The sequence below is a fragment of the Talpa occidentalis genome, unplaced genomic scaffold (genome assembly GCF_014898055.3).
Source record: "Talpa occidentalis isolate TD23 unplaced genomic scaffold, MPIMG_talOcc4v2.1 talOcc4.7, whole genome shotgun sequence".
Lineage (NCBI taxonomy): Eukaryota > Metazoa > Chordata > Mammalia > Eulipotyphla > Talpidae > Talpa > Talpa occidentalis.
In genome coordinates this window covers 41,889,418-41,901,863 of record NW_023605083.1, presented here as the reverse complement: position 1 = coordinate 41,901,863, position 12,446 = coordinate 41,889,418, and the positions used below count along the sequence as shown (strand labels likewise).

The window sequence follows — 12,446 nt, the reverse complement described above, 5'->3', positions numbered from 1 at the left end:
GTACAGGTTTTAGTTATAAGATAAATATGTTCTGAAGATTTACCGTACATTGTGGTGACTATAGTTAATAATGATGTATTATGTAGTTGAAATTTACTAAGAGATTAAGAGGTTCAAAGAAATAGTCCCACATCAAACTATACCACACCAAATAAAAAAGGTAAGTGTGAGGTAATGGATGTCAGTGAACCTGACTGCTGTGCCCATTTCACATCTTAAACCATCACGTTTGTATACCTTCAATATTACAATTTTTATTTGTCAAGGATGCCTCAGTAAAACTGGAAAGGAAAAAAAGGGAGAGGACCCACGGAGCTTCTCTTCCCTTCTCATCAGAGCCTTGAAATAAGAACACGGCAAGGTTACTAAGAATGAAGCAATTTACTCATTTGCATGCTTGCACTCCACCATCTCACTCACTCACTTCTTTATTCAAAGATTTGTTTGCTCATTTGTTAATTCATCTTGTTTTTTTCTCAGTATTTGTAACTCTGAATGTTCTTCTGTTTACACCCTCCTTGATTAAATGTCCACACCCATCAGAACTCCTGAGTGCAAAAGGTTCTTCCTGCCCGGCCCTCTGAGTAATGGGACCCACAACACCACACCCAGATGCTATGACCATTGCTAGTTTCAGGACAAAATAGTGGCACCAAACCAAATGGTAGTAAGACACTTAAAAAGAATTCCTCATCAAAGGAGTACTTTAATTCAACTGAAAACCTGCAGATGAGAAAGTGGAGTTGAAAACCTTAAGTCTCTAGGGGCCTCCCTGGTGGCGCAAGGGGTTAAGATGCAGGACTATGAAGCTGTCCATAGCCACTGCAGCAGGAGTTCAATCCCTGGGCAGGGAGATACCCACATGGTGCAGAAGACCACTCCTGTCTTGCCCGCTGCTCCCCTCAGCAGTATATTTCAGTCAGTTTGCCTGTTCTGTTCCCCACTCTGTCTCTGGTGAATCCTCTCACCCCCTGCACCTCTGTCTATACTCCAGTTCGCATATGCATAAATAAATAAATCTTAAAAAAAAGTCAGAAGTCTTAGATGTAGTAACAAACCTGATCTAGGATGTTTGTAAGACTAATGGAGAGGAAACCACTCTAACATTCCCAGGTCTGTCTTCATTGGATCATGAAAGTTAACATGGACTGCTGTCCTAGTAACCTACTCTTGCTGGTAGAGCAAGAAGCCCTTAAAATGTCAATGTCCCAGGTAAAGAGAGCTATTTGGCACCAGTTTCCATGGTTACCTTAGTCCTTGCTCAGTCTACTCCTTGTGAGACCTCCTATACCAAGAAAACTATGAACAATTATATGGAAACAAGTTCAACAATCTAGAGGAGATGGACAAATTCCTACAACTCTACAATTACCCAAAGCTAGATAAAGAAGAAATAGAACACCTAAACAGACCAATTACAATTAGCGAAATTGAAATGGTAATCAAAAACCTCCCCAAAAACAAAAGCCCAGGACTTGATGGATTTAAAAGTGAATTCTACCAAACATTCAGAGACGAATTGGTGCCTATCCTTCACAAACTCTTCCAAAAAATTGAGAAGGAAGGTATAATACCTAACACGTTCTATGAAGCCAACATTACACTAATAACAAAACCGAACAAAGACAACACAAAAAAAGAAAACTATAGGCCAATCTCCCTAATGAACACTGATGCAAAAATCCTCAATAAAATTTTAGCTATCAGAATCCAACAGTGTATCCATAAGATAATTCACCACGACCAAGTAGGATTCATTCCAGGGACACAAGGATGGTTCAACATCCGAAAATCAATCAACGTTATCCAACACATCAACAAAAAGAAATATAAAAACCATATGATAATATCAATAGATGCCGAGAAAGCTTTCGACAAAGTGCAACACCCATTCATGATAAAAGCCCTTGAAATTCTTGGGATACAAGGAACATACCTCAACATCATAAAGGCCATATACGACAAGCCAACAGCCAGTATCATTCTCAATGGTGAAAAGCTGAAAGCATTTCCATTAAGATCTGGAACAAGACAAGGATGTCCACTCTCACCACTGCTTTTCAATATAATACTGGAAGTCCTAGCCAGAGCAATAAGACAAGAGAAAGACATACAAGGAATCCAAGTAGGAAAAGAAGAAGTCAAACTATCACTATTTGCAGATGATATGATAATATACATAGAGAACCCCAAAAACTCCACAGAAAAACTAATTCAACTCATCAATCAGTTCAGCAAAGTGGCAGGATACAAAATCAACATGCAAAAGTCAGAAGCCTTCCTATACACTAACAATAAATCTGAAGAAGAAGAAATGAAAAAAACCATCCCCTTTATTATCGAAACAAAAACAATCAAATACTTGGGAATAAATCTAACAAAAGAGGTAAAGGACCTATACAAAGAAAACTATAAAACACTGTTAAAAGAAATAGAAGAAGATACAAAGAAATGGAAATACATCCCCTGCTCATGGATTGGAAGAATAAACATTATTAAAATGGCCATCCTACCAAAAGCAATATACCGATTCAATGCTATTCCAATAAAAATTTCAATGTTATTCTTCAAAGAAATAGAACAATTATTAATGAAATTCATATGGAGTCACCAAAAACCCCGAATAGCCAAAGCTCTCCTGAAAAAAAAAGAAGGGAATGGAGGCATCACACTCCCAGATTTCAGGCTATACTACAAAGCCATAATCATCAAAACTGCATGGTATTGGATCAAGAACAGACACACAGACCAATGGAATCGAATAGAAAATCCAGAAATAAACCCACAGATTTATGGTCAACTAATATTTGACAAAGGAGCAAAGAATATGCATTGGAGCAAAGAAAGTTTGTTCAATAAATGGTGCTGGGAAAACTGGGTCGCTACATGCAAAAGAATGAAGCTTGACTACTACCTCACACCATACACAAAAACCAACTCAAAATGGATTAAAGAACTAGACATAAAACCGGAAACCATAAAATACATAGAAGGAAATATAGGCGAAACACTACGGGATATGCACATCAAAGACATCTTTACAGACACATCAACCAAAGCAGTGATAGTGAAGGCAAAGATAAACAGCTGGGACTACATCAAATTAAAGAGCTTCTGCACAGCAAAAGAGACAATAACAAAAACAAAGAGAAACCCCACCAACTGGGAGAACATTTTTGCACTCAACACTAATGATAAAGGATTGATCACAAAAATCTGCAAAGAGCTGATGAGACTCAACAACAACAAAGAAAATAATCCTGTCAAAAAATGGGCAGAAGAGCTAAAAAGAAACTTCTCTGAAGAGGAAATGCAAATGGCCAACAGGCATATGAAAAAATGTTCAACATCACTTGTAATCAGGGAAATGCAAATCAAAACTACCATGAGATACCATCTTACACCAGTGAGAATGGCACATATTAAAAAAACTAGCAACAACAAATGTTGGCGAGGGTGTGGAGAAAAAGGAACTCTTCTGCACTGTTGGTGGGAGTGCAAACTGGTCCAACCACTATGGAGAGCTGTGTGGAGATTTCTGGACCTACTAAACATAGAGCTTCCATATGATCCAGCAATTCCACTCCTAGGTATTTACCCAAAGGACACAGAAACATCAATTCCAAAGAACACCTGCACCCCTATGTTTATAGCAGCACTATTTACAATAGCTAAGCTTTGGAAACAGCCCAAATGCCCAAAAATAGATGACTGGATCAAGAAGATGTGGAACATATATACCATGGAATATTACTCAGCATTCAAAAAAGATAAACACATGCAATTTGCAGCAACATGGATGGCACTGGAAGGGATCATGCTCAGCGAAATAAGCCAGAAAGAAAAAGAAAAATACCGGATGGTCTCACTCATAGCAGGAATCTAGAAAACTTAAATAAGGGACCAGGAAAATGAATAACTATAAGAAAGTGAAAATCAAAATCAACAAAAATCTATGAACCAGAGACACTTTTGGGGGGGGGGGTGGCGGGAGGGGAGGGATTGGGGTCAAAATGGGGTTGTTGCAATTGTATGGGGAATATAAAAATAAAATTTATTATTAAAAAAAATGCTATATCTTTTAAAATTGTCATAAGGCTGAGGTTTTTTTCCCAAAAACTATGATCCTGAATAAAGATAATTTTTAAAAGTGCAAAAAAAAAAAAGAAAATGCCTCTTGATCTCCTCCCTCACTTCCTTCTTCTCACTGGGGCACAATGTCTAGGGTGTTTAGCTTGTAAGTTTCTTTTGGTGAGTCCTGAAATCCCAGGGGTTACTAACACTTCCCCATACTGTCTGCCAGGCTCTTATTTCTCTACAGCCTCCAGGAGGCAGCACCAGGCCCATACAATCGCTCAATGCATGTTCATCCCAGTAACCTGTTTAATGTTGGCCCCATTATGGTGACAGCTCACCCCACATGGAATCAGTCTCACTTTTTCAGCTGTGCTGGCTTCAAAGGTCATTAGCCTTCTTTGACTCAATGGGAGAGAGACTTAAAGGAATGGCTCCTTTCATAGTGCATTGGTTCTGGTTTGTGCAAATTGTTCTATGTGGCAGGGAGTGGGGGTGAGAGGGGTGGTGGCAATGTTTGTGAGGCAAGACAAGGGAGGATTGGGCCAACTGAGGAGAACCCCTCTTGCTCCTCTAGCTCCAACCATACATTTCCTTCTCTTTTTGTTTACACAGTGTGCTTCAACAATAGGTTTTTCATTAAAAGGACCATAGAGAAGATTGACTACTTCTGGCATGGACTGACACCCCCGATCCCCATTAAATAGGCCTGGAAGTTTGGTATGATTCAGTGCTCTGCAGGATCCCTTGTATCATTCCAACCCTGTATCTCAGAGTGGAGCCTGACTTTGGTCTCACCCCATCTTCATTCAAGCGGTGATTATTAAGAACATATACTGGGCAGGTGAATCTGAGCAAAACAGGACATCTTCTCTTAACAAGACACAGTAATAAACATCTACCTCTTTTGTATAACTCTCTTAATGCTGGTTTCCAGGGTCAGGATTATTCTAGACCTCCAATGTCCCTTTAAATGTTATGAGACTTTATGACGTCATGCCTGCCTTAACATCCTAGGGTCCTTGAAGTATGTTTCACAAGTCCGACTCTGATAAGTCAGTCCTTGGCATCACTAAAGGCCACTTGGTGGCATCATTTGGGTGCCACAAATATCTCTTCTAAGCAGAGATTTTGTTTCTTGAATCCACCAATAGATTATAAATTTCCTATTTCTTGCATAGGATAGGTACCATAGGAGACATGAGAAGATAGGTCTCATAAAATATCAAAATTGAGGGGGAGGAAGAAAGAATGAAGGAAGGGAGGGAGGGATGGAGGGAAGGAGAGAGGGAGGAAGAAAGGAAGAAAAAGAAAAAAAGACAGTTTAACAAAAATGCACCAAGAAGCACATGACTTCCTCCTGCTTTCTGCCCATTCCCTCAACACAAGAAAATACCTGTGATATTAAATTGCTCCAAGGATATCCTGCTTGACTCTCCTTCACTCTCATATTACCATTGTTGAATATTGATTCTCTGCTGGGGACAGTTTGCACCACCCAGGAGACAAATGGCAATGAATGGAGACCAAATGGATGCGAGTGCTCCTGGTATCCAGTGGGTCAAGAGCAGGGATGTTGTACAACATCCTTGATTGCACAAGTTTGTCCCCAACAACAAAAGATTGCCTGTGTTGAATGTCAATAGAGATGAAGTTGAGAAACCTAAAAGGGAGAAGTTGGGAAAGATGGTCTTGATAGTCTTGTGATTCCCTCATAAAATGTTTTATTAGATCTTTACCTAAAGATGTTTTCAGGCTGTCACTCTGTCTAAAAATTGATTTTTTTAAATCTAAATCTTATCTCTCTTTCAGGATCCAGTTGAAGGAAAAGCCAGAGGTCAGCTGAGATTGTTATTTCCTCTGACATTTAAAAAAATAATGTCATAAGCCTCCATTTTTCTCTTTGAAATTGATATAGGGCAGAAGGAGGGGCATCTCAGGGCCCCCAAACCTTCCTGCTCTAAACAGTTTCTGCCATCCACTGCATCAAGACAAAAAATACTCTAGTGCATAAGATTTTTAATTATCAAGTTTTCTGCCCTCTACGTGAGTTTGACCTTCCTCATTAAGCCTTTCTTAATGAATCTCAGCTGGAACAATCTATTGCCTTCACGAGACTGTATAGGGTTTTTAATAGTATTCATGTTGCCATGATGATCATTATCTCTAGTCAATGCCAAACATTTTATGCATTCAGTCTAAAGCATTTTAATGAACACCTACTATACATAAGGAAAAATATTCAGAAGCAGAACTTCAAAGATTCGGAAGATAAGTTACTTATTCTTAAAAGAACTGAAGACCTGGGGCTATGCAGATGGTATAAAAGTTTGCAGGGCTGCAGGAACTAAGTGCACAAACTGTAAGACTGAAATAACACAAATATATTGCCTCACACTTCTAGAGCATGGAAGGCCAAGATCAAGGTTTCAGAAGGACTGGTTCCTTCTGAGGACTGTTGCGGAGAATATGAACCTTGACCTTGCCCCTAATGTCTTGCAGTTTGCTGGCATTTTTTGGTTTTCTTTTATTTGTAGGGACATAATCTTTGCCTCCATTGTTACATCGCTTCTCCCTATGTCCAAATTTTCCCTTTCCCTCGGGATATCAACCACATTGAGTTTAGTGCCCACTCAAGGGCCTCAACTTAACTACATCTACAACAACCCTATTTCCACATAGATCACATTCTGAGGTACTGGGAGTTAGGACTTCAACATACAAATTTTGGAAGAACAAAACTCAAGCCATAACAGATTATAAACTGATTTTACCAATGCTGCAATTATGATGGAGAGCAACCAGTTCAATGAAAGAGTAGCACAGGCCAAGGAGGAAATCATCGCAGCAGAGAGATGCTTGAGCTGAGGCTCAGGAGATTATCCTGCAGGAAAATTAACTTTTTTTTAATTATTTTTTTAAAGATTTATTTATTTATTTATTTATACAAGCACTGGGTACAGTCAGATGCGCGGGAGGGTGAGAGAATTCACCAGAGCCAGAGCGGGGAGCAGAACAGGCAGAAGGACCGAAGTACACTGCTGAGGAGAGCAGCGGGCGGCAGGAGAGGTCTGTGCGCCATGTGGGACCCTCGCTGGCAGCCGGGGATCAAACCAGTGCTGCAGAGGCTGCGGGCAGCTTCACAGCCCAGCACTCAACCAGGGGAGGCCCAAATTAACTTCTTAATTAGATAGCTCACCAGTATTCCTCAACGTCAGACTGCTTCCTCAGTTTCTCTACAGGCCTAAATAACATCTTCAACAGATACCAAAAACTTAAATAAAACTTAACATATCCAAAACTGAACTCCTGATTCACACCCTCATCTCCAAATGTGATTTGCCTATAAATTGCCCATCTGTTCCCTTTCGCTTATGTCCCATATTCCTATCAGAAAGTCTGATTTGACCTATCTCCAAATTATTTATCAGAATCCATCACTTCTTGCAATGTTATTGATATCATTTTTGGTCCAAGTTACCCATTACAACAGCCTGCTAGCCAGAATTCCTGCCTTGTCTTTGCTCTCTACCCCAATCAATAGACTCTTGATTGAGTCTATTCTCAATCAAACAACCAGAGTGATGTTGCTACATCACTCTGTAAATTGACCATATAAAATGTAAATTGACCATATTTCTTTTTTCCCCTCAAAAAACTCTGAAGGTTTCTAATCTCACTCACAGTAGAAACCAAAGATGCCAGAACTCTTTTTCTTGCTATTCTCCCATAGTTACTCTGTTCCAGCCATAATGGCTTCCTTACTCTTCTGCAAAAATGACAATCATATCTGCCTCAGGGTTTCTATAGCAGCTGTTCTCTTTGTATTACTCTTTCTTAAACCTTAAACCTTAACCTTCAGCATAGACCTTCAATGTGACCTTCAGGAGTCACTATTTCAACAAAATTTATTCTGACAACCCAAATAAAAGCTATCACATCATCCTCAGGTCCAGAGATCCCTTAGCCTGCTCTGTTTTTACCTTGGGCTATATAACCCTGTAACATACTCTATAAATTATTCACTTTTTTGTACTTATTCACTCTTTCATGTCTATTGTTTATTTTATACTAGTTCCAGAAGGGCAAGGATTATTAACAGCTTTACTTAATATTGTATTCCCAGCATCTAGAACATTACCTGTAAAAGCACAGCAATATTTGTTAAAGAAAATATGTATGGCGGGAAGGAAGAAAGGAGTAAAGAGCAAGAGCAAGAGCAAGTTAAAAGAGGGAGGGGGAGGAAAGGGGAGAGAGGAGGGAAGGAGGGAGAGTAGAAGGGAGGAAGGAAGGACAGGATGAAGGAAGGAGGGAGATGCACATACATACATACAGATGAAGAAGGAATGATTTCAACCTGAAATTCTAGTAAAATATGAAAAACCACAGTATCTGATGCTATGGGCATGGTAGTGAACCCCAGTGTTTTGCTGGGGAAGAAAAAAACAAAACAGTACCCCATTGTTCTTCCCAGGTTTGGACACAAAAAGTCAATCCAACCCCAGTAGCATCCATCCTAAGAAATGGTTCAGAGAGCCGACAGGGTTTCCTTTCAGGTTCTTTCCCTGACTTTTGCAATGCCAAATCCCTAAGTTTCTCATATACACACACATCATATTGAAATATTCCCATATCATAAATATGGAAATAGAGGCTCAAGGGCCCCAGGTCCCTCTCTCTTGCACTGCATGTTCGATGTTCACCACTTTTCCATGTTTGGTCAGCTTCATTTATACATAAAAACAGCAAAGGGGCAGAAGGTGACAATAATCATCACTATTTATTTTTCTTCCCACATGCCCCAGAAAAAAAATCAGAGCATTCTGGAATAATTCAATACTTTGAAGAATGACCCAGATACATAAATAAAAGGCTTTGTGCTTTTCAGGCCAATGTACGACAAGAATAAGTGTGATCAACTCTTCTTTTGAAGAAAACTTTAAATTCAACTCACTGTTTTGGGATATGTGAGAAATATATTTAAATGGCTCTCTTGCTGATCTTGTTTTGTTTGTTTTCTTCCAGTTGCTTTCAGTGGGAGATGGCATAACTGAAAAGGATGAAACAGAGAAGTATTTCTTTTCAGAAGTTTTTGCCACTGAAATACAAATATAATAATAATAATAGTTACTATCTATTAAATTCTGCTAAGATCACTGTGGTTGCACTTAATCTGTGTAGCATCATGCAGGAAAGTGACTGCCTTCACTTTACAGATGATGACTGTTGGGGGGGGAGGCAGGGGAAAGGAATTTGCGCCAATCATATTGATGTCCTAACGTCCTAGCTGCTAGGAGTCACAGTCCTAGACTACACTCTCCACACTATGTTGTGAAACCTTCACAGCATCTCTAGAATAAATGCATTATTACCGATATCTTTGTGACCTGTCCACGTCATGGGCTAAGTCACAAATTTGGGGTAGAATTTCTTTAAACTATAACATGTGCTCTGACTTCAACATCCCAAACTTTCTTAGACTTATCAGATCAAATGTCATGCATTTTAGTTGAAAATACATGCATAGTCCACAATGAGAGATTTACCTCCTCGTTTGGGGTAAGCATTTTAAAAACAGCCTTCCACAGGGCCTCCCTCGTGGTGCAAGGGGTTAAGCACCACACTATAAAGCAATCCACAGCCTCTGCAGCAAGAGTTCAATCCCTGGCCAGCCAGGGGGCAACCCACATGGCGCAGCAGACCTCTTCTGTCTTGCCCGCTGCTCCCCTCAGCAGTGTACTTTGGTCAATCTGCCTGTTCTGTCCCCCACTCTGTCTCTGGCTCTGGTGAATCCTCTCACCCCCCACATCTCTGGCCTGTACCTCAGCTCTTGCATGCATAAATAAACACGTCTTTAAAAAAAATAAAAAAAACAGCCTTCAATAGGCATTTACAGGATGCCTCCTCTGGGCCAGGCATTGAGCTGGACAGTCCAAAAACAGTTGTGATAGAGCTGACTCAGAACTTGCTCCCAAGGAGCTCATGGCCTGGGAGAGTGGAATATGGTGGGTGGGGAAGAAAAAGGGACAGAAAGTAAATTTGAGGGCAAAACAGTAAACAACACACTTCTACCACACACGCTCAGTAATAACAGAAGCCCTCGAACCCTTCAAACAGTCTCTGAACCATGACATTACCGACATTTTGGGCTGAATAAGACTTTGTTGTAGGGGCTGCCTGGTGCATTGTGAGATACTTAGCACATCTCTAAATTCTATTCGCTAAACACCAATAACAATCTCTTTCCCCATTTGTGATAACTTAAAATGTTCAAACAGCACCAAATACCTCATAGGGAAAGGAGGCAGGTATTCCAAGTTGAAAATTACTGCCTGTGGCACAGATAAGGAGTGAAATAAATAAAATTACAGGTTGTTAATAATGCTTTCTGATTTTTAAATTAGCATTTATTACTTGCCAAGTGTTTTAGATACATGGTATGGGAATTGCCACTGAAGTTATTAATATTGTTCCATTCTCACAATAACCTTCTGATATGTACCAACTGTGATGGTCCTCATTTTATAGGCTAAGATTGAGATACAAAGAATTTAAGTGATTGACTCCAAACTACACAATAGTGACTGGTAAAGCTGGCCTGACTCCTGGCCTGTCATCTTAATCAATGCACTGAGTCTTTCTAAACCCACACATTTTCTTTACATATCAAAAAACTAAATACGAAACTATCAACCTAAAACAATGAATATTTATAAGTTTGTATGTAGTACAATTCTTTTGTGAATATTCTATCATATCTAATCTGGATCTAAATGATTCAGTTTGTTTTAGATGGTTCAGTTTTGGGAGTCTTGCCCATATGTCTGAAGAAAATATTTTTTTTAATTATGAAGAATAGAACAAGTTTTATATCTTGGTTTACCTTTTGGCAGTCCAACATCTAACTGTGTGGGGGCCAAAAGATCTCCAAGATGATAAAAAGTTATTGGCTAAGATTAAATAATCCCAGTTATTTCTTTTTTTTTTTCAGAGTTTAGGACTTTTAATTTGTCTCAAAGTTGCTGAAGCAAAAATCATAAAACATTCTGCTTTCCTTTACACCCCCCAATGCAAAAAAAAAAACCCACAAAACAAAAAACACCTATTTGTAGGAAAAAAATGGTTTTGTACATGGGAAGGAACAATATAAATTCAAAACTTACCAGTTATTTCTACTGGGGTAATTTAACAACAGGCAAAAATCAGACATGGGGGGCCTCCCTGGTGGCACAGCGGTTGAACACTGGGCTGCAAAGCTGCCCGCAGCCTCTGCAGTGCCGGTTCAATCCCCGGCTGCCGGCAAGGGTCCCACATGGCGCGCAGACCTCTCCTGCCGCCCGCTGCTCTGCTCAGCAGTGCACCTCGTCAGTCTTCCTGTTCTGTTCCCCGCTCTGGCTCTGGTGAATTCTCTCACCCTCCTGTGCTTCTGACTGTACCCAGTACTTGTATAAATAAATAAATAAGTAAATCTTTAAAAAATATGTTTTTAAAAAAAATCAGACATGGAAGCCTCTTTCTATTTAAATTAATACCAGCAAGGCATCCTCCAGGTTATACAAAACTTTTCAGATACATTTTCAATTCTATCATTCAAGTAATACAAATTAATTTACATTGTTACAATTTCTATGTAATTCAAAGAAAATTCTAAGTGGAGTAATTCCTTTATAGACAAGATTTTATTTTATTTTTTAGATTTGTTTATACAAGAACTAGAGTACAGGTTAGAGGCATGAAAGGGTGAGAGAATTCACCAGAGACAGAGTGGGGAACAGAACAGGCAGACGGACCAAAGACACTACTGAGGGAGCAGCAGGCGAGGCAGGAGGGGTCTGCCGTGCCGTTTAGGTATCTCCCTGGTTAGCTGGGGGTCGAACCCGTGCTGCAGAGGCTGCGGACAGCTTCACAGCACTGTGCTCAACCTGCTGCACCACTAACAGTTCTTTTGCTAGAGTAGATAGCAAAGATAGGCTAATGATCACTTTGTGTTAATTCTTTTACTATTAAATAGTAGACTATTAGAATCTTAGAATCGTTTTTTTTTTTTTTTTTGGTCTGTGATTGTTAGTACATTACTCCAATTGCAATAAATATAGAAACATCAACATAAGGGTCAGAATTACCACTGAAGTTATTAAATTAATGGGTTGAAGTATGGGGTGCTATTGTCTGTGAACTCAGGCACGGTGCCTGAAAAGCCACAGTAACATTCTGATTCAGTAGATTAAGAAGATGAGGTGTATATATCCAATAAAACACCACTCAGCTATAAAGAAAGATGACATCTTGCCATTTGTCACAGCATGGATGGAACTAAAGGGGTTATGCTAGGTGAAATAAGTCAGAAGGAGAAAAATAAATATTAGATGTTT

At 39.5% G+C, this 12,446-nt stretch overlaps 1 long non-coding RNA gene across 1 annotated transcript in view; it reads right to left on the bottom strand.

Annotated features, from left to right (window-relative positions):
- Positions 1 to 9,129, bottom strand: part of LOC129144901 (uncharacterized) — a 63,111-nt gene extending 53,982 nt beyond the window's left edge. Inside the window, exon 1 of the long non-coding RNA XR_008549706.1 lies at positions 9,029 to 9,129. This is a non-coding gene — a long non-coding RNA (uncharacterized LOC129144901). The remainder of the gene's footprint in view (positions 1 to 9,028) is intronic.
- Between the last annotated feature and the right edge of the window lie 3,317 nt (positions 9,130 to 12,446).